Here is a 19,895-nt window from a genome sequence, read left to right as displayed (position 1 = left end):
AGCATTACGTAGTCGGCAGGGTTCGAACCTGCGCGGGGAGACCCCAATGGATTTCAAGTCCATCGCCTTAACCTCTCGGCCACGACTACCCCGTTTAGTCAGCAGCATGCTATTTTTTTGGCTGGATGTGAAGGGTAGAGTACACCAGGTACAATGCAAACAGCTACAAAATCTGGATGTGTGCTGCACCTGAAGTTAGAGAAGACATTGAACTCAAACAAAGCTTCTCAAAGACACAATACTTTGAGGAAACAGACAAAGTATCACGTAGTCGGCAGGGTTCGAACCTGCGCGGGGAGACCCCAATGGATTTCAAGTCCATCGCCTTAACCTCTCGGCCACGACTACCCCGTTTAGTGAGCAGCATGCTATTTTTTGGCTGAATGTGTAGGGTAGAGTACACCAGGTAGAATGCATCCAGCTACAAAATCTGGATGTGTGCTGCACCTGAAGTTAGAGAAGACATTGAATTCAAACAAAGCTTCTCAAAGACACAATACTTGGAGGAAACAGACAAAGTATCACGTAGTCGGCAGGGTTCGAACCTGGGCGGGGAGACCCCAATGGATTTCAAGTCCATCGCCTTAACCTCTCGGCCACGACTACCACATTTGGTATGCAGCATGCTATTTTTTGGCTGAATGTGTAGGGTAGAGTACACCAGGTAGAATGCATCCAGCTACAAAATCTGGATGTGTGCTGCACCTGAAGTTAGAGAAGACATTGAATTCAAACAAAGCTTCTCAAAGACACAATACTTGGAGGAAACAGACAAAGTATCACGTAGTCGGCAGGGTTCGAACCTGGGCGGGGAGACCCCAATGGATTTCAAGTCCATCGCCTTAACCTCTCGGCCACGACTACCACATTTGGTATGCAGCATGCTATTTTTTGGCTGGATGTGTAGGGTAGAGTACACCAGGTACAATGCATCCAGCTACAAAATTTAGATGTGTTCTGCATATGAAGTTAGAGAAGATAATGAGCTCAAACAAAGCACCTGAAAGAAAAAATGCTTGTAGCAAATAGACAAACCACGACGTAGTCGGCAGGCTTTGAACCTGCGCGGGGAGACCCCAATGGATTTCAAGTCCATCGCCTTAACCTCTCGGCCACGACTACCCCATTTATTGAGCAGCAAGCTATTTTTTTGGCTGGATGTAAAGGGTAGATTACACCAGGTAGAATGGACCCGGCTACAAAATTTAGATGTGTGCTGCATCTGAAGTTAGAGAAGACAATGAGCTCAAACAAAGCTCCTGAAAGAAAAAATGCATGTAACAAACAGACAAACCACCACATACTCGGCAGGGTTCGAACCTGCGCGGGGAGACCCCAATGGATTTCGAGTCCATCGCCTTAAACTCTCGGCCACGACTACCCCATTTAGTGAGCAGCATGCTATTTTTTGCCTGGAAGTGTAGGCTAGAGTTCACCAGGTACAATGCACCCAGCTATAAAATGTAGATGTGTGCTGCACCTGAAGATAGAGTAGACAGCAGGGTTTTAACCTGCGCAGGTAAAACCCAATGGATTTCAAGTCAATCACCTTAACCTCTTGGCCACAACAATGTGATTCAGAAAGTAGGATGCTATTTTCTAGACTGGATGTGAAGGGTACAGTACACCAGGAAAAATTAACCCAGCTGGAAATTCTAGATGTGTGCTGAATCTGAAGTTAGAGATGAAAATGTGCTCAAACAAAGTTGCTTCACGACCTAATGCTTGAAGCAAACAAAGCATCACATAGTCGGCAGGGTTCGAACCTGCGCTGGGAGACCCCAAAGGATTTCAAGTCCATCGCCTTAACCTCTCGGCCACGACTACCCTGTTTAGTGAGCAGCATGCTATTTTTTGGGTGAATGTGTAGGGTAGAGTACACCAGGTAGAATGCATCCAGCTACAAAATCTGGATGTGTGCTGCACCTGAAGTTAGAGAAGACATTGAACTCAAACAAAGCTTCTCAAAGACACAATACTTGGAGGAAACAGACAAAGTATCACGTAGTCGGCAGGGTTCGAACCTGCGCGGGGAGACCCCAATGGATTTCAAGTCCATTGCCTTAACCTCTCGGCCACGACTACCACATTTGGTAAGCAGCATGCTATTTTTTGGCTGGATGTGTAGGGTAGAGTACACCAGGTACAAAGCATCCAGCTACAAAATTTAGATGTGTTCTGCATATGAAGTGAGAGAAGATAATGAGCTCAAACAAAGCACCTGAAAGAAAAAATTATTGTAGCAAACAGAAAAACCACCACGTAGTCGGCAGGGTTTGAACCTGCGCGGGGAAACCCCAATGGATTTCAAGTCCATCGCCTTAACCTCTCGGCCACGACTACCCCATTTATTGAGCAGCATGCTATTTTTTTTGGCTGGATGTAAAGGGTAGATTACACCAGGTAGAATGGACCAGGCTACAAAATTTAAATGTGTGCTGCATCTGAAGTTAGAGAAGACAATGAGCTCAAATAAAGCTCCTGAAAGAAAAAATGCATTTAGCAAACAGACAAACCACCACGTAGTCGGCAGGGAAACCCCAATGGATTTCGAGTCCATCGCCTTAACCTCTCGGCCACGACTACCCCATTTAGTGAGCAGCATGCTATTTTTTGGCTGGAAGTGTAGGCTAGAGTTCACCAGGTACAATGCACCCAGCTATAAAATCTAGATGTGTGCTGCACCTGAAGATAGAGTAGACAGCAGGGTTTTAACCTGCGCAGGTAAAACCCAATGGATTTCAAGTCAATCACGTTAACCTCTTGGCCACAACAATGTCATTCAGAAAGTAGGATGCTATTTTCTAGACTGGATGTGAAGGGTACAGTACACCAGGAAAAATTAACCCAGCTGGAAATTCTAGATGTGTGCTGAATCTGAAGTCAGAGATGAAAATGTGCTTAAACAAAGTTGCTTCACGACCTAACGCTTGAAGCAAACAAAGAATCACGTAGTTGGCAGGGTTCGAACCTGCGCGGGGAGACCCCAATGGATTTCAAGTCCATCGCCTTAACCTCTCGGCCACGACTATCCCATTTAGCGAGTAGCATGCTATTTTTTTGGCTGGATGTGAAGGGTAGAGTACACCAGGTACAATGCAAACAGCTACAAAATCTAGATGTGTGCTGCACCTGAAGATAGAGTAGACAGCAGGGTTTTAACCTGCGCAGGTAAAACCCAATGGATTTCAAGTCAATCACCTTAACCTCTTGGCCACAACAATGTGATTCAGAAAGTAGGATGCTATTTTCTAGACTGGATGTGAAGGGTACAGTACACCAGGAAAAATTAACCCAGCTGGAAATTCTAGATGTGTGCTGAATCTGAAGTTAGAGATGAAAATGTGCTCAAACAAAGTTGCTTCACGACCTAATGTTTGAAGCAAACAAAGCATCACGTATTCGGCAGGGTTCGAACCTGCGCGGGGAGACCCCAATGGATTTCAAGTCCATCGCCTTAACCTCTCGGCCACGACTACCACATTTGGTAAGCAGCATGCTATTTTTTGGCTGGATGTGTAGGGTAGAGTACACCAGGTACAAAGCATCCAGATACAAAATTTAGATGTGTGCTGAATCTGAAGTTAGAGATGAAAATGTGCTCAAACAAAGTTGCTTCACGACCTAATGCTTGAAGCAAACAAAGCATTACGTAGTCGGCAGGGTTCGAACCTGCGCGGGGAGACCCCAATGGATTTCAAGTCCATCGCCTTAACCTCTCGGCCACGACTACCCCGTTTAGTCAGCAGCATGCTATTTTTTTGGCTGGATGTGAAGGGTAGAGTACACCAGGTACAATGCAAACAGCTACAAAATCTGGATGTGTGCTGCACCTGAAGTTAGAGAAGACATTGAACTCAAACAAAGCTTCTCAAAGACACAATACTTTGAGGAAACAGACAAAGTATCACGTAGTCGGCAGGGTTCGAACCTGCGCGGGGAGACCCCAATGGATTTCAAGTCCATCGCCTTAACCTCTCGGCCACGACTACCACATTTGGTATGCAGCATGCTATTTTTTGGCTGGATGTGTAGGGTAGAGTACACCAGGTACAAAGCATCCAGCTACAAAATTTAGATGTGTTCTGCATATGAAGTTAGAGAAGATAATGAGCTCAAACAAAGCACCTGAAAGAAAAAATGCTTGTAGCAAATAGACAAACCACGACGTAGTCGGCAGGGTTTGAACCTGCGCGGGGAGACCCCAATGGATTTCAAGTCCATCGCCTTAACCTCTCGGCCACGACTACCCCATTTATTGAGCAGCAAGCTATTTTTTTGGCTGGATGTAAAGGGTAGATTACACCAGGTAGAATGGACCCGGCTACAATATTTAGATGTGTGCTGCATCTGAAGTTAGAGAAGACAATGAGCTCAAACAAAGCTCCTGAAAGAAAAAATGCATGTAGCAAACAGACAAACCACCACGTAGTCGGCAGGGTTCGAACCTGCGCGGGGAAACCCCAATGGATTTCGAGTCCATTGCCTTAAACTCTCGGCCACGACTACCCCACTTAGAGAGCAGCATGCTATTTTTTGCCTGGAAGTGTAGGCTAGAGTTCACCAGGTACAATGCACCCAGCTATAAAATCTAGATGTGTGCTGCACCTGAAGATAGAGTAGACAGCAGGGTTTTAACCTGCGCAGGTAAAACCCAATGGATTTCAAGTCAATCACCTTAACCTCTTGGCCACAACAATGTCATTCAGAAAGTAGGATGCTATTTTCTAGACTGGATGTGAAGGGTACAGTACACCAGGAAAAATTAACCCAGCTGGAAATTCTAGATGTGTGCTGAATCTGAAGTTAGAGATGAAAATTTGCTCAAACAAAGTTGCTTCACGACCTAATGCTTGAAGCAAACAAAGCATCACGTAGTCGGCAGGGTTCGAACCTGCGCTGGGAGACCCCAATGGATTTCAAGTCCATCACCTTAACCTCTCGGCCACGACTACCCCGTTTAGTGAGCAGCATGCTATTTTTTGGCTGAATGTGTAGGGTAGAGTACACCAGGTAGAATGCATCCAGCTACAAAATCTGGATGTGTGCTGCACCTGAAGTTAGAGAAGACATTGAACTCAAACAAAGCTTCTCAAAGACACAATACTTGGAGGAAACAGACAAAGTATCACGTAGTCGGCAGGGTTCGAACCTGCGCGGGGAGACCCCAATGGACTTCAAGTCCATCGCCTTAACCTCTCGGCCACGACTACCACATTTGGTAAGCAGCATGCTATTTTTTGGCTGGATGTGTAGGGTAGAGTACACCAGGTACAAAGCATCCAGATACAAAATTTAGATGTGTTCTGCATATGAAGTTAGAGAAGATAATGAGCTCAAACAAAGCACCTGAAAGAAAAAATGCCTGTAGCAAATAGACAAACCACCACATAGTCGGCAGGGTTTGAACCTGCGCGGGGAAACCCCAATGGATTTCAAGTCCATCGCCTTAACCTCTCGGCCACGACTACCCCATTTATTGAGCAGCATGCTGTTTTTTTGGCTGGATGTAAAGGGTAGATTACACCAGGTAGAATGGACCAGGCTACAAAATTTAGATGTGTGCTGCATCTGAAGTTAGAGAAGACAATGAGCTCAAATAAAGCTTCTGATAGAAAAAATGCATTTAGCAAACAGACAAACCACCACGTAGTCGGCAGGGTTTGAACCTGCGCGGGGAAACCCCAATGGATTTCAAGTCCATCGCCTTAACCTCTCGGGCCACGACTACCCCATTTAGTGAGCAGCATGCTATTTTTTGGCTGGAAGTGTAGGCTAGAGTTCACCAGGTACAATGCACCCAGCTATAAAATCTAGATGTGTGCTGCACCTGAAGATAGAGTAGACAGCAGGGTTTTAACCTGCGCAGGTAAAACCCAATGGATTTCAAGTCAATCACCTTAACCTCTTGGCCACAACAATGTCATTCAGAAAGTAGGATGCTATTTTCTAGACTGGATGTGAAGGGTACAGTACACCAGGAAAAATTAACCCAGCTGGAAATTCTAGATGTGTGCTGAATCTGAAGTCAGAGATGAAAATGTGCTTAAACAAAGTTGCTTCACGACCTAACGCTTGAAGCAAACAAAGCATCACGTAGTTGGCAGGGTTCGAACCTGCGCGGGGAGACCCCAATGGATTTCAAGTCCATCGCCTTAACCTCTCGGCCACGACTATCCCATTTAGCGAGTAGCATGCTATTTTTTTGGCTGGATGTGAAGGGTAGAGTACACCAGGTACAATGCAAACAGCTACAAAATCTAGATGTGTGCTGCACCTGAAGATAGAGTAGACAGCAGGGTTTTAACCTGCGCAGGTAAAACCCAATGGATTTCAAGTCAATCACCTTAACCTCTTGGCCACAACAATGTGATTCAGAAAGTAGGATGCTATTTTCTAGACTGGATGTGAAGGGCACATTACACCAGGAAAAATTAACCCAGCTGGAAAATCTAGATGTGTGCTGAATCTGAAGTTAGAGATGAAAACGTGCTCAAACAAAGTTGCTTCATGACCTAATGCTTGAAGCAAACAAAGCACTACGTAGTCGGCAGGGTTCGAACCTGCGCGGGGAGACCCCAATGGATTTCAAGTCCATCGCCTTAACCTCTCGGCCATGACTACCCCGTTTAGTCAGCAGCATGCTATTTTTTTGGCTGGATGTGAAGGGTAGAGTACACCAGGTACAATGCAAACAGCTACAAAATCTAGATGTGTGCTGAATCTGAAGTTAGAGATGAAAATGTGCTCAAACAAAGTTGCTTCACGACCTAATGCTTGAAGCAAACAAAGCATCACGTAGTCGGCAGGGTTCGAACCTGCGCAGGGAGACCCCAATGGATTTCAAGTCCATCGCCTTAACCTCTCGGCCACGACTACCCCGTTTAGTCAGCAGCATGCTATTTTTTTGGCTGGATGTGAAGGGTAGAGTACACCAGGTACAATGCAAACAGCTACAAAATCTAGATGTGTGCTGCACCTGAAGATAGAGTAGACAGCAGGGTTTTAACCTGCGCAGGTAAAACCCAATGGATTTCAAGTCAATTACCTTAACCTCTTGGCCACAACAATGTGATTCAGAAAGTAGGATGCTATTTTCTAGACTGGATGTGAAGGGTACAGTACACCAGGAAAAATTAACCCAGCTGGAAAATCTAGATGTGTGCTGAATCTAAAGTTAGAGATGAAAATGTGCTCAAACAAAGTTGCTTCATGACCTAATGCTTGAAGCAAACATAGCATCACGTAGTCGGCAGGGTTCGAACCTGCGCGGGGAGACCCCAATGGATTTCAAGTCCATCGCCTTAACCTCTTGGCCACGACTACCCAGTTTAGTGAGCAGCATGCTATTTTTTGGCTGAATGTGTAGGGTAGAGTACACCAGGTAGAATGCATCCAGCTACAAAATCTGGATGTGTGCTGCACCTGAAGTTAGAGAAGACATTGAACTCAAACAAAGCTTCTCAAAGACACAATACTTGGAGGAAACAGACAAAGTATCACGTAGTCGGCAGGGTTCGAACCTGCGCGGAGAGATGCCAATGGATTTCAAGTCCATCGCCTTAACCTCTCGGCCACGACTACCACATTTGGTAAGCGGCATGCTATTTTTTGGCTGGATGTGTAGGGTAGAGTACACCAGGTACAAAGCATCCAGCTACAAAATTTAGATGTGTTCTGCATATGAAGTTAGAGAAGATAATGAGCTCAAACAAAGCACCTGAAAGAAAAAATGCTTGTAGCAAATAGACAAACCACCACGTAGTCGGCAGGGTTTGAACCTGCGCGGGGAGACCCCAATGGATTTCAAGTCCATCGCCTTAACGTCTCGGCCACGACTACCCCATTTATTGAGCAGCATGCTATTTTTTTGGCTGGATGTAAAGGGTAGATTACACCAGGTAGAATGGACCCGGCTACAAAATTTAGATGTGTGCTGCATCTGAAGTTAGAGAAGACAATGAGCTCAAACAAAGCTCCTGAAAGAAAAAATGCTTGTAGCAAATAGACAAACCACCACATAGTCAGCAGGGTTTGTACTTGCGCGGGGGAGACCCCAATGGATTTCAAGTCCATCGCCTTAACCTCTCGGCCACGACTACCACATTTGGTAAGCAGCATGCTATTTTTTGGCTGGATGTGTAGGGTAGAGTACACCAGGTACAAAGCATCCAGCTACAAAATTTAGATGTGTTCTGCATATGAAGTTAGAGAAGATAATGAGCTCAAACAAAGCACCTGAATGAAAAAATGCTTGTAGCAAACAGACAAACCACCACGTAGTCGGCAGGGTTTGAACCTGCGCGAGGGAAACCCCAATGGATTTCAAGTCCATCGCCTTAACCTCTCGGCCACGACTACCCCATTTATTGAGCAGCATGCTATTTTTTTGGCTGGATGTAAAGGGTAGATTACACCAGGTACAATGCACCCAGCTATAAAATCTAGATGTGTGCTGCACCTGAAGATAGAGTAGACAGCAGGGTTTTAACCTGCGCAGGTAAAACCCAATGGATTTCAAGTCAATCACCTTAACCTCTTGGCCACAACAATGTCATTCAGAAAGTAGGATGCTATTTTCTAGACTGGATGTGAAGGGTACAGTACACCAGGAAAAATTAACCCAGCTGGAAATTCTAGATGTGTGCTGAATCTGAAGTTAGAGATGAAAATGTGCTTAAACAAAGTTGTTTCACGACCTAACGCTTGAAGCAAACAAAGCATCACGTAGTTGGCAGGGTTCGAACCTGCGCGGGGAGACCCCAATGGATTTCAAGTCCATCGCCTTAACCTCTCGGCCACGACTATCCCATTTAGCGAGTAGCATGCTATTTTTTTGGCTGGATGTGAAGGGTAGAGTACACCAGGTAGAATTCATCCAGCTAGAAAATCTGGATGTGTGCTGCACCTGAAGTTAGAGAAGACATTGAACTCAAACAAAGCTTCTCAAAGACACAATACTTGGAGGAAACAGACAAAGTATCACGTAGTCGGCAGGGTTCGAACCTGCGCGGGGAGAACCCAATGGATGTCAAGTCCATCGCCTTAACCTCTCGGCCGCGACTACCACATTTTGTAAGCAGCATGCTATTTTTTGGCTGGATGTGTAGGGTAGAGTACACCAGGTACAAAGCATCAAGCTACAAAATTTAGATGTGTTCTGCATATGAAGTTAGAGAAGATAATGAGCTCAAACAAAGCACCTGAAACTAAAAAGGCTTGTAGCAAATAGACAAACCACCACATAGTCGGCAGGGTTTGAACCTGCGCGGGGAGACCCTAATGGATTTCAAGTCCATCGCCTTAACCTCTTGGCCACGACTACCCCATTTAGCGAGCAGCATGCTATTTTTTGGCTTGATGTGAAGGGTAGAGGTCACCAGGTACAAAGCATCCAGCTACAAAATCTGGATGTGTGCTGCACCTGAAGTTAGAGAAGACATTGAACTCAAACAAAGCTTCTCAAAGACACAATACTTGGAGGAAACAGACAAAGTATCACGTAGTCGGCAGGGTTCGAACCTGCGCGGGGAGACCCCAATGGATTTCAAGTCCATCGCCTTAACCTCTCGGCCACGACTACCACATTTGGTAAGCAGCATGCTATTTTTTGGCTGGATGTGTAGGGTAGAGTAAACCAGGTACAAAGCATCCAGCTACAAAATTTAGATGTGTTCTGCATATGAAGTTAGAGAAGATAATGAGCTCAAACAAAGCACCTGAAAGAAAAAATGCTTGTAGCAAACAGACAAACCACCACGTAGTCGGCAGGGTTTGAACCTGCGCGAGGGAAACCCCAATGGATTTCAAGTCCATCGCCTTAACCTCTCGGCCACGACTACCCCATTTAGAGAGCAGCATGCTATTTTTTGGCTGGATGTGTAGGCTAGAGTTCACCAGGTACAATGCACCCAGCTATAAAATCTAGATGTGTGCTGCACCTGAAGATAGAGTAGACAGCAGGGTTTTAACCTGCGCAGGTAAAACCCAATGGATTTCAAGTCAATCACCTTAACCTCTTGGCCACAACAATGTCATTCAGAAAGTAGGATGCTATTTTCTAGACTGGATGTGAAGGGTACAGTACACCAGGAAAAATTAACCCAGCTGGAAATTCTAGATGTGTGCTGAATCTGAAGTTAGAGATGAAAATGTGCTTAAACAAAGTTGCTTCACGACCTAACGCTTGAAGCAAACAAAGCATCACGTAGTTGGCAGGGTTCGAACCTGCGCAGGGAGACCCCAATGGATTTCAAGTCCATCGCCTTAACCTCTCGGCCACGACTACCACATTTTGTAAGCAGCATGCTATTTTTTGGCTGGATGTGTAGGGTAGAGTACACCAGGTACAAAGCATCAAGCTACAAAATTTAGATGTGTTCTGCATATGAAGTTAGAGAAGATAATGAGCTTAAACAAAGCACCTGAAAGAAAAAATGCTTGTAGCAAATAGACAAACCACCACATAGTCGGCAGGGTTTGAACCTGCGCGGGGAGACCCCAATGGATTTCAAGTCCATCGCCTTAACCTCTCGGCCACGACTACCCCATTTAGCGAGCAGCATGCTATTTTTTGGCTTGATGTGAAGGGTAGAGGTCACCAGGTACAAAGCATCCAGCTACAAAATCTGGATGTGTGCTGCACCTGAAGTTAGAGAACACATTGAACTCAAACAAAGCTTCTCAAAGACACAATACTTGGAGGAAACAGACAAAGTATCACGTAGTCGGCAGGGTTCGAACCTGCGCGGGGAGACCCCAATGGATTTCAAGTCCATCGCCTTAACCTCTCGGCCACGACTACCACATTTGGTAAGCAGCATGCTATTTTTTGGCTGGATGTGTAGGGTAGAGTACACCAGGTACAAAGCATCCAGCTACAAAATTTAGATGTGTTCTGCATATGAAGTTAGAGAAGATAATGAGCTAAAACAAAGCACCTGAAAGAAAAAATGCTTGTAGCAAACAGACAAACCACCACGTAGTCGGCAGGGTTTGAACCTGCGCGAGGGAAACCCCAATGGATTTCAAGTCCATCGCCTTAACCTCTCGGCCACGACTACCCCATTTATTGAGCAGCATGCTATTTTTTTGGCTGGATGTAAAGGGTAGATTACACCAGGTAGAATGGACCAGGCTACAAAATTTAGATGTGTGCTGCATCTGAAGTTAGAGAAGACAATGAGCTCAAACAAAGCTTCTGAAAGAAAAAATGCATGTAGCAAACAGACAGACCACCACGTAGTCGGCAGAGTTCGAACCTGCGCGGGGAAACCCCACTGGATTTCGAGTCCATCGCCTTAACCTCTCGGCCACGACTACCCCATTTAGTGAGGAGCATGCTATTTTTTGGCTGGATGTGTAGGCTAGAGTTCACCAGGTACAATGCACCCAGCTATAAAATCTAGATGTGTGCTGCACCTGAAGTTAGAGTAGAAAGCAGGGTTTTAACCTGCGCAGGTAAAACCCAATGGATTTCAAGTCAATCACCTTAACCTCTTGGCCAAAACAATGTGATTCAGAAAGTAGGATGCTATTTTCTAGACTGGATGTGAAGGGCACATTACACCAGGAATAATTAACCCAGCTGGAAAATCTAGATGTGTGCTGAATCTGAAGTTAGAGATGAAAACGTGCTCAAACAAAGCTTTTCAAAGACACAATACTTGGAGGAAACAGACAAAGTATCACGTAGTCGGCAGGGTTCGAACCTGCGCTGGGAGACCCCAATGGATTTCAAGTCCATCGCCTTAACCTCTCGGCCACGACTACCACATTTGGTAAGCAGCATGCTATTTTTTGGCTGGATGTGTAGGGTAGAGTACACCAGGTACAAAGCATCCAGCTACAAAATTTAGATGTGTTCTGCATATGAAGTTAGAGAAGATAATGAGCTCAAATAAAGCACCTGAAAGAAAAAATGCTTGTAGCAAATAGACAAACCCCCACATAGTCGGCAGGGTTTGAACCTGCGCGGGGAGACCCCAATGGATTTCAAGTCCATCGCCTTAACCTCTCGGCCACGACTACCCCATTTAGCGGGCAGCATGCTATTTTTTGGCTTGATGTGAAGGGTAGAGGTCACCAGGTACAAAGCATCCAGCTACAAAATCTGGATGTGTGCTGCACCTGAAGTTAGAGAAGACATTGAACTCAAACAAAGCTTCTCAAAGACACAATACTTGGAGGAAACAGACAAAGTATCAAATAGTCGGCAGGGTTCGAACCTGCGCGGGGAGACCCCAATGGATTTCAAGTCCATCGCCTTAACCTCTCGGCCACGACTACCACATTTGGTAAGCAGCATGCTATTTTTTGGCTGGATGTGTAGGGTAGAGTACACCAGGTACAAAGCATCCAGCTACAAAATTTAGATGTGTTCTGCATATGAAGTTAGAGAAGATAATGAGCTCAAACAAAGCACCTGAAAGAAAAAATGCTTGTAGCAAACAGACAAACCACCACGTAGTCGGCAGGGTTTGAACCTGCGCAAGGGAAACCCCAATGGATTTCAAGTCCATCGCCTTAACCTCTCGGCCACGACTACCCCATTTATTGAGCAGCATGCTATTTTTTTGGCTGGATGTAAAGGGTAGATTACACCAGGTAGAATGGACCAGGATACAAAATTTAGATGTGTGCTGCATCTGAAGTTAGAGAAGACAATGAGCTCAAACAAAGCTCCTGAAAGAAAAAATGCATGTAGCAAACAGACAAACCACCACGTAGTCGGCAGGGTTCGAACCTGCGCAGGGAAACCCCAATGGATTTCGAGTCCATCGCCTTAACCTCTCTGCCACGACTACCCCATTTATTGAGCAGCATGCTATTTTTTGGCTGGAAGTGTAGGCTAGAGTTCACCAGGTACAATGCACCCAGCTATAAAATCTAGATGTGTGCTGCACCTGAAGATAGAGTAGACAGCAGGGTTTTAACCTGCGCAGGTAAAACCCAATGGATTTCAAGTCAATCACCTTAACCTCTTGGCCACAACAATGTCATTCAGAAAGTAGGATGCTATTTTCTAGACTGGATGTGAAGGGTACAGTACACCAGGAAAAATTAACCCAGCTGGAAATTCTAGATGTGTGCTGAATCTGAAGTTAGAGATGAAAATGTGCTTAAACAAAGTTGCTTCACGACCTAACGCTTGAAGCAAACAAAGCATCACGAAGTCGGCAGGGTTCGAACCTGCGCGGGGAGACCCCAATGGATTTCAAGTCCATCGCCTTAACCTCTCGGCCACGACTATCCCATTTAGTGAGTAGCATGCTATTTTTTTGGCTGGATGTGAAGGGTAGAGTACACCAGGTACAATGCAAACAGCTACAAAATCTAGATGTGTGCTGCACCTGAAGATAGAGTAGACAGCAGGGTTTTAACCTGCGCAGGTAAAACCCAATGGATTTCAAGTCAATCACCTTAACCTCTTGGCCACAACAATGTGATTCAGAAAGTAGGATGCTATTTTCTAGACTGGATGTGAAGGGCACATTACACCAGGAATAATTAACCCAGCTGGAAAATCTAGATGTGTGCTGAATCTGAAGTTAGAGATGAAAATGTGCTCAAACAAAGTTGCTTCACGACCTAATGCTTGAAGCAAACAAAGCATCACGTAGTCGGCAGGGTTCGAACCTGCGCGGGGAGACCCCAATGGATTTCTAGTCCATCGCCTTAACCTCTCGGCCACGACTACCCCGTTTAGTGAGCAGCATGCTATTTTTTGGCTGAATGTGTAGGGTAGAGTACACCAGGTAGAATTCATCCAGCTAGAAAATCTGGATGTGTGCTGCACCTGAAGTTAGAGAAGACATTGAACTCAAACAATGCTTCTCAAAGACACAATACTTGGAGGAAACAGACAAAGTATCACGTAGTCGGCAGGGTTCGAACCTGCACGGGGAGAACCCAATGGATGTCAAGTCCATCGCCTTAACCTCTCGGCCACGACTACCACATTTGGTAAGCAGCATGCTATTTTTTGGCTGGATGTGTAGGGTAGAGTACACCAGGTACAAAGCATCAAGCTACAAAATTTAGATGTGTTCTGCATATGAAGTTAGAGAAGATAATGAGCTCAAACAAAGCACCTGAAAGAAAAAATGCTTGTAGCAAATAGACAAACCACCACATAGTCGGCAGGGTTTGAACCTGCGCGGGGAGACCCCAATGGATTTCAAGTCCATCGCCTTAACCTCTCGGCCACGACTACCCCATTTAGCGAGCAGCATGCTATTTTTTGGCTTGATGTGAAGGGTAGAGGTCACCAGGTACAAAGCATCCAGCTACAAAATCTGGATGTGTGCTGCACCTGAAGTTAGAGAACACATTGAACTCAAACAAAGCTTCTCAAAGACACAATACTTGGAGGAAACAGACAAAGTATCACGTAGTCGGCAGGGTTCGAACCTGCGCGGGGAGACCCCAATGGATTTCAAGTCCATTGCCTTAACCTCTCGGCCACGACTACCACATTTGGTAAGCAGCATGCTATTTTTTGGCTGGATGTGTAGGGTAGAGTACACCAGGTACAAAGCATCCAGCTACAAAATTTAGATGTGTTCTGCATATGAAGTTAGAGAAGATAATGAGCTAAAACAAAGCACCTGAAAGAAAAAATGCTTGTAGCAAACAGACAAACCACCACGTAGTCGGCAGGGTTTGAACCTGCGCGAGGGAAACCCCAAGTGATTTCAAGTCCATCGCCTTAACCTCTCGGCCACGACTACCCCATTTATTGAGCAGCATGCTATTTTTTTGGCTGGATGTAAAGGGTAGATTACACCAGGTAGAATGGACCAGGCTACAAAATTTAGATGTGTGCTGCATCTGAAGTTAGAGAAGACAATGAGCTCAAACAAAGCTCCTGAAAGAAAAAATGCATGTAGCAAACAGACAGACCACCACGTAGTCGGCAGAGTTCGAACCTGCGCGGGGAAACCCCACTGGATTTCGAGTCCATCGCCTTAACCTCTCGGCCACGACTACCCCATTTAGTGAGCAGCATGCTATTTTTTGGCTGGATGTGTAGGCTAGAGTTCACCAGGTACAATGCACCCAGCTATAAAATCTAGATGTGTGCTGCACCTGAAGTTAGAGTAGAAAGCAGGGTTTTAACCTGCGCAGGTAAAACCCAATGGATTTCAAGTCAATCACCTTAACCTCTTGGCCAAAACAATGTGATTCAGAAAGTAGGATGCTATTTTCTAGACTGGATGTGAAGGGCACATTACACCAGGAATAATTAACCCAGCTGGAAAATCTAGATGTGTGCTGAATCTGAAGTTAGAGATGAAAACGTGCTCAAACAAAGCTTTTCAAAGACACAATACTTGGAGGAAACAGACAAAGTATCACATAGTCGGCAGGGTTCGAACCTGCGCTGGGAGACCCCAATGGATTTCAAGTCCATCGCCTTAACCTCTCGGCCACGACTACCACATTTGGTAAGCAGCATGCTATTTTTTGGCTGGATGTGTAGGGTAGAGTACACCAGGTACAAAGCATCCAGCTACAAAATTTAGATGTGTTCTGCATATGAAGTTAGAGAAGATAATGAGCTCAAATAAAGCACCTGAAAGAAAAAATGCTTGTAGCAAATAGACAAACCCCCACATAGTCGGCAGGGTTTGAACCTGCGCGGGGAGACCCCAATGGATTTCAAGTCCATCGCCTTAACCTCTCGGCCACGACTACCCCATTTAGCGGGCAGCATGCTATTTTTTGGCTTGATGTGAAGGGTAGAGGTCACCAGGTACAAAGCATCCAGCTACAAAATCTGGATGTGTGCTGCACCTGAAGTTAGAGAAGACATTGAACTCAAACAAAGCTTCTCAAAGACACAATACTTGGAGGAAACAGACAAAGTATCAAATAGTCGGCAGGGTTCGAACCTGCGCGGGGAGACCCCAATGGATTTCAAGTCCATCGCCTTAACCTCTCGGCCACGACTACCACATTTGGTAAGCAGCATGCTATTTTTTGGCTGGATGTGTAGGGTAGAGTACACCAGGTACAAAGCATCCAGCTACAAAATTTAGATGTGTTCTGCATATGAAGTTAGAGAAGATAATGAGCTCAAACAAAGCACCTGAAAGAAAAAATGCTTGTAGCAAACAGACAAACCACCACGTAGTCGGCAGGGTTTGAACCTGCGCAAGGGAAACCCCAATGGATTTCAAGTCCATCGCCTTAACCTCTCGGCCACGACTACCCCATTTATTGAGCAGCATGCTATTTTTTTGGCTGGATGTAAAGGGTAGATTACACCAGGTAGAATGGACCAGGATACAAAATTTAGATGTGTGCTGCATCTGAAGTTAGAGAAGACAATGAGCTCAAACAAAGCTCCTGAAAGAAAAAATGCATGTAGCAAACAGACAAACCACCACGTAGTCGGCAGGGTTCGAACCTGCGCGGGGAAACCCCAATGGATTTCGAGTCCATCGCCTTAACCTCTCTGCCACGACTACCCCATTTATTGAGCAGCATGCTATTTTTTGGCTGGAAGTGTAGGCTAGAGTTCACCAGGTACAATGCACCCAGCTATAAAATCTAGATGTGTGCTGCACCTGAAGATAGAGTAGACAGCAGGGTTTTAACCTGCGCAGGTAAAACCCAATGGATTTCAAGTCAATCACCTTAACCTCTTGGCCACAACAATGTCATTCAGAAAGTAGGATGCTATTTTCTAGACTGGATGTGAAGGGTACAGTACACCAGGAAAAATTAACCCAGCTGGAAATTCTAGATGTGTGCTGAATCTGAAGTTAGAGATGAAAATGTGCTTAAACAAAGTTGCTTCACGACCTAACGCTTGAAGCAAACAAAGCATCACGAAGTCGGCAGGGTTCGAACCTGCGCGGGGAGACCCCAATGGATTTCAAGTCCATCGCCTTAACCTCTCGGCCACGACTATCCCATTTAGTGAGTAGCATGCTATTTTTTTGGCTGGATGTGAAGGGTAGAGTACACCAGGTACAATGCAAACAGCTACAAAATCTAGATGTGTGCTGCACCTGAAGATAGAGTAGACAGCAGGGTTTTAACCTGCGCAGGTAAAACCCAATGGATTTCAAGTCAATCACCTTAACCTCTTGGCCACAACAATGTGATTCAGAAAGTAGGATGCTATTTTCTAGACTGGATGTGAAGGGCACATTACACCAGGAATAATTAACCCAGCTGGAAAATCTAGATGTGTGCTGAATCTGAAGTTAGAGATGAAAATGTGCTCAAACAAAGTTGCTTCACGACCTAATGCTTGAAGCAAACAAAGCATCACGTAGTCGGCAGGGTTCGAACCTGCGCGGGGAGACCCCAATGGATTTCTAGTCCATCGCCTTAACCTCTCGGCCACGACTACCCCGTTTAGTGAGCAGCATGCTATTTTTTGGCTGAATGTGTAGGGTAGAGTACACCAGGTAGAATTCATCCAGCTAGAAAATCTGGATGTGTGCTGCACCTGAAGTTAGAGAAGACATTGAACTCAAACAATGCTTCTCAAAGACACAATACTTGGAGGAAACAGACAAAGTATCACGTAGTCGGCAGGGTTCGAACCTGCACGGGGAGAACCCAATGGATGTCAAGTCCATCGCCTTAACCTCTCGGCCACGACTACCACATTTGGTAAGCAGCATGCTATTTTTTGGCTGGATGTGTAGGGTAGAGTACACCAGGTACAAAGCATCAAGCTACAAAATTTAGATGTGTTCTGCATATGAAGTTAGAGAAGATAATGAGCTCAAACAAAGCACCTGAAAGAAAAAATGCTTGTAGCAAATAGACAAACCACCACATAGTCGGCAGGGTTTGAACCTGCGCGGGGAGACCCCAATGGATTTCAAGTCCATCGCCTTAACCTCTCGGCCACGACTACCCCATTTAGCGAGCAGCATGCTATTTTTTGGCTTGATGTGAAGGGTAGAGGTCACCAGGTACAAAGCATCCAGCTACAAAATCTGGATGTGTGCTGCACCTGAAGTTAGAGAACACATTGAACTCAAACAAAGCTTCTCAAAGACACAATACTTGGAGGAAACAGACAAAGTATCACGTAGTCGGCAGGGTTCGAACCTGCGCGGGGAGACCCCAATGGATTTCAAGTCCATTGCCTTAACCTCTCGGCCACGACTACCACATTTGGTAAGCAGCATGCTATTTTTTGGCTGGATGTGTAGGGTAGAGTACACCAGGTACAAAGCATCCAGCTACAAAATTTAGATGTGTTCTGCATATGAAGTTAGAGAAGATAATGAGCTAAAACAAAGCACCTGAAAGAAAAAATGCTTGTAGCAAACAGACAAACCACCACGTAGTCGGCAGGGTTTGAACCTGCGCGAGGGAAACCCCAAGTGATTTCAAGTCCATCGCCTTAACCTCTCGGCCACGACTACCCCATTTATTGAGCAGCATGCTATTTTTTTGGCTGGATGTAAAGGGTAGATTACACCAGGTAGAATGGACCAGGCTACAAAATTTAGATGTGTGCTGCATCTGAAGTTAGAGAAGACAATGAGCTCAAACAAAGCTCCTGAAAGAAAAAATGCATGTAGCAAACAGACAGACCACCACGTAGTCGGCAGAGTTCGAACCTGCGCGGGGAAACCCCACTGGATTTCGAGTCCATCGCCTTAACCTCTCGGCCACGACTACCCCATTTAGTGAGCAGCATGCTATTTTTTGGCTGGATGTGTAGGCTAGAGTTCACCAGGTACAATGCACCCAGCTATAAAATCTAGATGTGTGCTGCACCTGAAGTTAGAGTAGAAAGCAGGGTTTTAACCTGCGCAGGTAAAACCCAATGGATTTCAAGTCAATCACCTTAACCTCTTGGCCAAAACAATGTGATTCAGAAAGTAGGATGCTATTTTCTAGACTGGATGTGAAGGGCACATTACACCAGGAATAATTAACCCAGCTGGAAAATCTAGATGTGTGCTGAATCTGAAGTTAGAGATGAAAACGTGCTCAAACAAAGCTTTTCAAAGACACAATACTTGGAGGAAACAGACAAAGTATCACATAGTCGGCAGGGTTCGAACCTGCGCTGGGAGACCCCAATGGATTTCAAGTCCATCGCCTTAACCTCTCGGCCACGACTACCACATTTGGTAAGCAGCATGCTATTTTTTGGCTGGATGTGTAGGGTAGAGTACACCAGGTACAAAGCATCCAGCTACAAAATTTAGATGTGTTCTGCATATGAAGTTAGAGAAGATAATGAGCTCAAATAAAGCACCTGAAAGAAAAAATGCTTGTAGCAAATAGACAAACCCCCACATAGTCGGCAGGGTTTGAACCTGCGCGGGGAGACCCCAATGGATTTCAAGTCCATCGCCTTAACCTCTCGGCCACGACTACCCCATTTAGCGGGCAGCATGCTATTTTTTGGCTTGATGTGAAGGGTAGAGGTCACCAGGTACAAAGCATCCAGCTACAAAATCTGGATGTGTGCTGCACCTGAAGTTAGAGAAGACATTGAACTCAAACAAAGCTTCTCAAAGACACAATACTTGGAGGAAACAGACAAAGTATCAAATAGTCGGCAGGGTTCGAACCTGCGCGGGGAGACCCCAATGGATTTCAAGTCCATCGCCTTAACCTCTCGGCCACGACTACCACATTTGGTAAGCAGCATGCTATTTTTTGGCTGGATGTGTAGGGTAGAGTACACCAGGTACAAAGCATCCAGCTACAAAATTTAGATGTGTTCTGCATATGAAGTTAGAGAAGATAATGAGCTCAAACAAAGCACCTGAAAGAAAAAATGCTTGTAGCAAACAGACAAACCACCACGTAGTCGGCAGGGTTTGAACCTGCGCAAGGGAAACCCCAATGGATTTCAAGTCCATCGCCTTAACCTCTCGGCCACGACTACCCCATTTATT

At 45.4% G+C, this 19,895-nt stretch overlaps 52 non-coding genes across 52 annotated transcripts; all 52 read right to left on the bottom strand.

Annotated features, from left to right (window-relative positions):
* Nucleotides 1–7: 7 nt before the first annotated feature.
* On the bottom strand, nucleotides 8–89 carry trnas-uga (transfer RNA serine (anticodon UGA)). Its single transcript has one exon. It is a non-coding gene; the product is annotated as a tRNA-Ser (tRNA).
* A 177-nt stretch (nucleotides 90–266) lies between these two features.
* Nucleotides 267–348, bottom strand: trnas-uga (transfer RNA serine (anticodon UGA)). The gene has a single exon. It is a non-coding gene; the product is annotated as a tRNA-Ser (tRNA).
* Nucleotides 349–524: 176 nt separating this feature from the next.
* On the bottom strand, nucleotides 525–606 carry trnas-uga (transfer RNA serine (anticodon UGA)). The gene has a single exon. It is a non-coding gene; the product is annotated as a tRNA-Ser (tRNA).
* A 176-nt stretch (nucleotides 607–782) lies between these two features.
* trnas-uga (transfer RNA serine (anticodon UGA)) lies at nucleotides 783–864 on the bottom strand. Its single transcript has one exon. It is a non-coding gene; the product is annotated as a tRNA-Ser (tRNA).
* Nucleotides 865–1,040: 176 nt separating this feature from the next.
* Nucleotides 1,041–1,122, bottom strand: trnas-uga (transfer RNA serine (anticodon UGA)). The gene has a single exon. It is a non-coding gene; the product is annotated as a tRNA-Ser (tRNA).
* A 177-nt stretch (nucleotides 1,123–1,299) lies between these two features.
* Nucleotides 1,300–1,381, bottom strand: trnas-cga (transfer RNA serine (anticodon CGA)). The gene has a single exon. It is a non-coding gene; the product is annotated as a tRNA-Ser (tRNA).
* Nucleotides 1,382–2,003: 622 nt separating this feature from the next.
* trnas-uga (transfer RNA serine (anticodon UGA)) lies at nucleotides 2,004–2,085 on the bottom strand. The gene has a single exon. It is a non-coding gene; the product is annotated as a tRNA-Ser (tRNA).
* Nucleotides 2,086–2,261: 176 nt separating this feature from the next.
* trnas-uga (transfer RNA serine (anticodon UGA)) lies at nucleotides 2,262–2,343 on the bottom strand. The gene has a single exon. It is a non-coding gene; the product is annotated as a tRNA-Ser (tRNA).
* Nucleotides 2,344–3,397: 1,054 nt separating this feature from the next.
* Nucleotides 3,398–3,479, bottom strand: trnas-uga (transfer RNA serine (anticodon UGA)). Its single transcript has one exon. It is a non-coding gene; the product is annotated as a tRNA-Ser (tRNA).
* A 172-nt stretch (nucleotides 3,480–3,651) lies between these two features.
* On the bottom strand, nucleotides 3,652–3,733 carry trnas-uga (transfer RNA serine (anticodon UGA)). The gene has a single exon. It is a non-coding gene; the product is annotated as a tRNA-Ser (tRNA).
* A 177-nt stretch (nucleotides 3,734–3,910) lies between these two features.
* On the bottom strand, nucleotides 3,911–3,992 carry trnas-uga (transfer RNA serine (anticodon UGA)). The gene has a single exon. It is a non-coding gene; the product is annotated as a tRNA-Ser (tRNA).
* Nucleotides 3,993–4,168: 176 nt separating this feature from the next.
* Nucleotides 4,169–4,250, bottom strand: trnas-uga (transfer RNA serine (anticodon UGA)). The gene has a single exon. It is a non-coding gene; the product is annotated as a tRNA-Ser (tRNA).
* Nucleotides 4,251–4,427: 177 nt separating this feature from the next.
* Nucleotides 4,428–4,509, bottom strand: trnas-cga (transfer RNA serine (anticodon CGA)). Its single transcript has one exon. It is a non-coding gene; the product is annotated as a tRNA-Ser (tRNA).
* Nucleotides 4,510–4,873: 364 nt separating this feature from the next.
* On the bottom strand, nucleotides 4,874–4,955 carry trnas-uga (transfer RNA serine (anticodon UGA)). The gene has a single exon. It is a non-coding gene; the product is annotated as a tRNA-Ser (tRNA).
* Nucleotides 4,956–5,131: 176 nt separating this feature from the next.
* trnas-uga (transfer RNA serine (anticodon UGA)) lies at nucleotides 5,132–5,213 on the bottom strand. The gene has a single exon. It is a non-coding gene; the product is annotated as a tRNA-Ser (tRNA).
* A 176-nt stretch (nucleotides 5,214–5,389) lies between these two features.
* Nucleotides 5,390–5,471, bottom strand: trnas-uga (transfer RNA serine (anticodon UGA)). Its single transcript has one exon. It is a non-coding gene; the product is annotated as a tRNA-Ser (tRNA).
* Nucleotides 5,472–5,648: 177 nt separating this feature from the next.
* On the bottom strand, nucleotides 5,649–5,731 carry trnas-uga (transfer RNA serine (anticodon UGA)). The gene has a single exon. It is a non-coding gene; the product is annotated as a tRNA-Ser (tRNA).
* An 811-nt stretch (nucleotides 5,732–6,542) lies between these two features.
* Nucleotides 6,543–6,624, bottom strand: trnas-uga (transfer RNA serine (anticodon UGA)). Its single transcript has one exon. It is a non-coding gene; the product is annotated as a tRNA-Ser (tRNA).
* Nucleotides 6,625–6,797: 173 nt separating this feature from the next.
* Nucleotides 6,798–6,879, bottom strand: trnas-uga (transfer RNA serine (anticodon UGA)). Its single transcript has one exon. It is a non-coding gene; the product is annotated as a tRNA-Ser (tRNA).
* Nucleotides 6,880–7,244: 365 nt separating this feature from the next.
* trnas-uga (transfer RNA serine (anticodon UGA)) lies at nucleotides 7,245–7,326 on the bottom strand. The gene has a single exon. It is a non-coding gene; the product is annotated as a tRNA-Ser (tRNA).
* A 434-nt stretch (nucleotides 7,327–7,760) lies between these two features.
* Nucleotides 7,761–7,842, bottom strand: trnas-uga (transfer RNA serine (anticodon UGA)). Its single transcript has one exon. It is a non-coding gene; the product is annotated as a tRNA-Ser (tRNA).
* Nucleotides 7,843–8,278: 436 nt separating this feature from the next.
* trnas-uga (transfer RNA serine (anticodon UGA)) lies at nucleotides 8,279–8,361 on the bottom strand. The gene has a single exon. It is a non-coding gene; the product is annotated as a tRNA-Ser (tRNA).
* Nucleotides 8,362–9,501: 1,140 nt separating this feature from the next.
* Nucleotides 9,502–9,583, bottom strand: trnas-uga (transfer RNA serine (anticodon UGA)). The gene has a single exon. It is a non-coding gene; the product is annotated as a tRNA-Ser (tRNA).
* A 176-nt stretch (nucleotides 9,584–9,759) lies between these two features.
* trnas-uga (transfer RNA serine (anticodon UGA)) lies at nucleotides 9,760–9,842 on the bottom strand. Its single transcript has one exon. It is a non-coding gene; the product is annotated as a tRNA-Ser (tRNA).
* Nucleotides 9,843–10,464: 622 nt separating this feature from the next.
* trnas-uga (transfer RNA serine (anticodon UGA)) lies at nucleotides 10,465–10,546 on the bottom strand. The gene has a single exon. It is a non-coding gene; the product is annotated as a tRNA-Ser (tRNA).
* A 176-nt stretch (nucleotides 10,547–10,722) lies between these two features.
* Nucleotides 10,723–10,804, bottom strand: trnas-uga (transfer RNA serine (anticodon UGA)). Its single transcript has one exon. It is a non-coding gene; the product is annotated as a tRNA-Ser (tRNA).
* A 176-nt stretch (nucleotides 10,805–10,980) lies between these two features.
* Nucleotides 10,981–11,063, bottom strand: trnas-uga (transfer RNA serine (anticodon UGA)). Its single transcript has one exon. It is a non-coding gene; the product is annotated as a tRNA-Ser (tRNA).
* Nucleotides 11,064–11,240: 177 nt separating this feature from the next.
* Nucleotides 11,241–11,322, bottom strand: trnas-cga (transfer RNA serine (anticodon CGA)). The gene has a single exon. It is a non-coding gene; the product is annotated as a tRNA-Ser (tRNA).
* A 368-nt stretch (nucleotides 11,323–11,690) lies between these two features.
* trnas-uga (transfer RNA serine (anticodon UGA)) lies at nucleotides 11,691–11,772 on the bottom strand. The gene has a single exon. It is a non-coding gene; the product is annotated as a tRNA-Ser (tRNA).
* Nucleotides 11,773–11,948: 176 nt separating this feature from the next.
* On the bottom strand, nucleotides 11,949–12,030 carry trnas-uga (transfer RNA serine (anticodon UGA)). The gene has a single exon. It is a non-coding gene; the product is annotated as a tRNA-Ser (tRNA).
* Nucleotides 12,031–12,206: 176 nt separating this feature from the next.
* Nucleotides 12,207–12,288, bottom strand: trnas-uga (transfer RNA serine (anticodon UGA)). The gene has a single exon. It is a non-coding gene; the product is annotated as a tRNA-Ser (tRNA).
* A 176-nt stretch (nucleotides 12,289–12,464) lies between these two features.
* trnas-uga (transfer RNA serine (anticodon UGA)) lies at nucleotides 12,465–12,547 on the bottom strand. The gene has a single exon. It is a non-coding gene; the product is annotated as a tRNA-Ser (tRNA).
* A 177-nt stretch (nucleotides 12,548–12,724) lies between these two features.
* trnas-cga (transfer RNA serine (anticodon CGA)) lies at nucleotides 12,725–12,806 on the bottom strand. Its single transcript has one exon. It is a non-coding gene; the product is annotated as a tRNA-Ser (tRNA).
* Nucleotides 12,807–13,170: 364 nt separating this feature from the next.
* trnas-uga (transfer RNA serine (anticodon UGA)) lies at nucleotides 13,171–13,253 on the bottom strand. The gene has a single exon. It is a non-coding gene; the product is annotated as a tRNA-Ser (tRNA).
* A 364-nt stretch (nucleotides 13,254–13,617) lies between these two features.
* trnas-aga (transfer RNA serine (anticodon AGA)) lies at nucleotides 13,618–13,699 on the bottom strand. The gene has a single exon. It is a non-coding gene; the product is annotated as a tRNA-Ser (tRNA).
* A 434-nt stretch (nucleotides 13,700–14,133) lies between these two features.
* Nucleotides 14,134–14,215, bottom strand: trnas-uga (transfer RNA serine (anticodon UGA)). The gene has a single exon. It is a non-coding gene; the product is annotated as a tRNA-Ser (tRNA).
* A 176-nt stretch (nucleotides 14,216–14,391) lies between these two features.
* On the bottom strand, nucleotides 14,392–14,473 carry trnas-uga (transfer RNA serine (anticodon UGA)). Its single transcript has one exon. It is a non-coding gene; the product is annotated as a tRNA-Ser (tRNA).
* Nucleotides 14,474–14,909: 436 nt separating this feature from the next.
* Nucleotides 14,910–14,991, bottom strand: trnas-cga (transfer RNA serine (anticodon CGA)). The gene has a single exon. It is a non-coding gene; the product is annotated as a tRNA-Ser (tRNA).
* A 368-nt stretch (nucleotides 14,992–15,359) lies between these two features.
* Nucleotides 15,360–15,441, bottom strand: trnas-uga (transfer RNA serine (anticodon UGA)). The gene has a single exon. It is a non-coding gene; the product is annotated as a tRNA-Ser (tRNA).
* Nucleotides 15,442–15,617: 176 nt separating this feature from the next.
* trnas-uga (transfer RNA serine (anticodon UGA)) lies at nucleotides 15,618–15,699 on the bottom strand. Its single transcript has one exon. It is a non-coding gene; the product is annotated as a tRNA-Ser (tRNA).
* Nucleotides 15,700–15,875: 176 nt separating this feature from the next.
* trnas-uga (transfer RNA serine (anticodon UGA)) lies at nucleotides 15,876–15,957 on the bottom strand. The gene has a single exon. It is a non-coding gene; the product is annotated as a tRNA-Ser (tRNA).
* A 176-nt stretch (nucleotides 15,958–16,133) lies between these two features.
* trnas-uga (transfer RNA serine (anticodon UGA)) lies at nucleotides 16,134–16,216 on the bottom strand. The gene has a single exon. It is a non-coding gene; the product is annotated as a tRNA-Ser (tRNA).
* A 177-nt stretch (nucleotides 16,217–16,393) lies between these two features.
* trnas-cga (transfer RNA serine (anticodon CGA)) lies at nucleotides 16,394–16,475 on the bottom strand. Its single transcript has one exon. It is a non-coding gene; the product is annotated as a tRNA-Ser (tRNA).
* A 364-nt stretch (nucleotides 16,476–16,839) lies between these two features.
* On the bottom strand, nucleotides 16,840–16,922 carry trnas-uga (transfer RNA serine (anticodon UGA)). Its single transcript has one exon. It is a non-coding gene; the product is annotated as a tRNA-Ser (tRNA).
* A 364-nt stretch (nucleotides 16,923–17,286) lies between these two features.
* trnas-aga (transfer RNA serine (anticodon AGA)) lies at nucleotides 17,287–17,368 on the bottom strand. Its single transcript has one exon. It is a non-coding gene; the product is annotated as a tRNA-Ser (tRNA).
* A 434-nt stretch (nucleotides 17,369–17,802) lies between these two features.
* Nucleotides 17,803–17,884, bottom strand: trnas-uga (transfer RNA serine (anticodon UGA)). Its single transcript has one exon. It is a non-coding gene; the product is annotated as a tRNA-Ser (tRNA).
* A 176-nt stretch (nucleotides 17,885–18,060) lies between these two features.
* On the bottom strand, nucleotides 18,061–18,142 carry trnas-uga (transfer RNA serine (anticodon UGA)). Its single transcript has one exon. It is a non-coding gene; the product is annotated as a tRNA-Ser (tRNA).
* A 436-nt stretch (nucleotides 18,143–18,578) lies between these two features.
* Nucleotides 18,579–18,660, bottom strand: trnas-cga (transfer RNA serine (anticodon CGA)). Its single transcript has one exon. It is a non-coding gene; the product is annotated as a tRNA-Ser (tRNA).
* A 368-nt stretch (nucleotides 18,661–19,028) lies between these two features.
* On the bottom strand, nucleotides 19,029–19,110 carry trnas-uga (transfer RNA serine (anticodon UGA)). Its single transcript has one exon. It is a non-coding gene; the product is annotated as a tRNA-Ser (tRNA).
* Nucleotides 19,111–19,286: 176 nt separating this feature from the next.
* On the bottom strand, nucleotides 19,287–19,368 carry trnas-uga (transfer RNA serine (anticodon UGA)). The gene has a single exon. It is a non-coding gene; the product is annotated as a tRNA-Ser (tRNA).
* Nucleotides 19,369–19,544: 176 nt separating this feature from the next.
* trnas-uga (transfer RNA serine (anticodon UGA)) lies at nucleotides 19,545–19,626 on the bottom strand. The gene has a single exon. It is a non-coding gene; the product is annotated as a tRNA-Ser (tRNA).
* Nucleotides 19,627–19,802: 176 nt separating this feature from the next.
* On the bottom strand, nucleotides 19,803–19,885 carry trnas-uga (transfer RNA serine (anticodon UGA)). Its single transcript has one exon. It is a non-coding gene; the product is annotated as a tRNA-Ser (tRNA).
* Nucleotides 19,886–19,895: the final 10 nt, after the last annotated feature.

Source organism: Pseudorasbora parva, chromosome 6, assembly GCF_024679245.1.
Source record: "Pseudorasbora parva isolate DD20220531a chromosome 6, ASM2467924v1, whole genome shotgun sequence".
NCBI lineage: Eukaryota > Metazoa > Chordata > Actinopteri > Cypriniformes > Gobionidae > Pseudorasbora > Pseudorasbora parva.
Note: the sequence above shows the minus strand (reverse complement) of the source record. Positions and strands in the feature narration are given on the sequence as shown.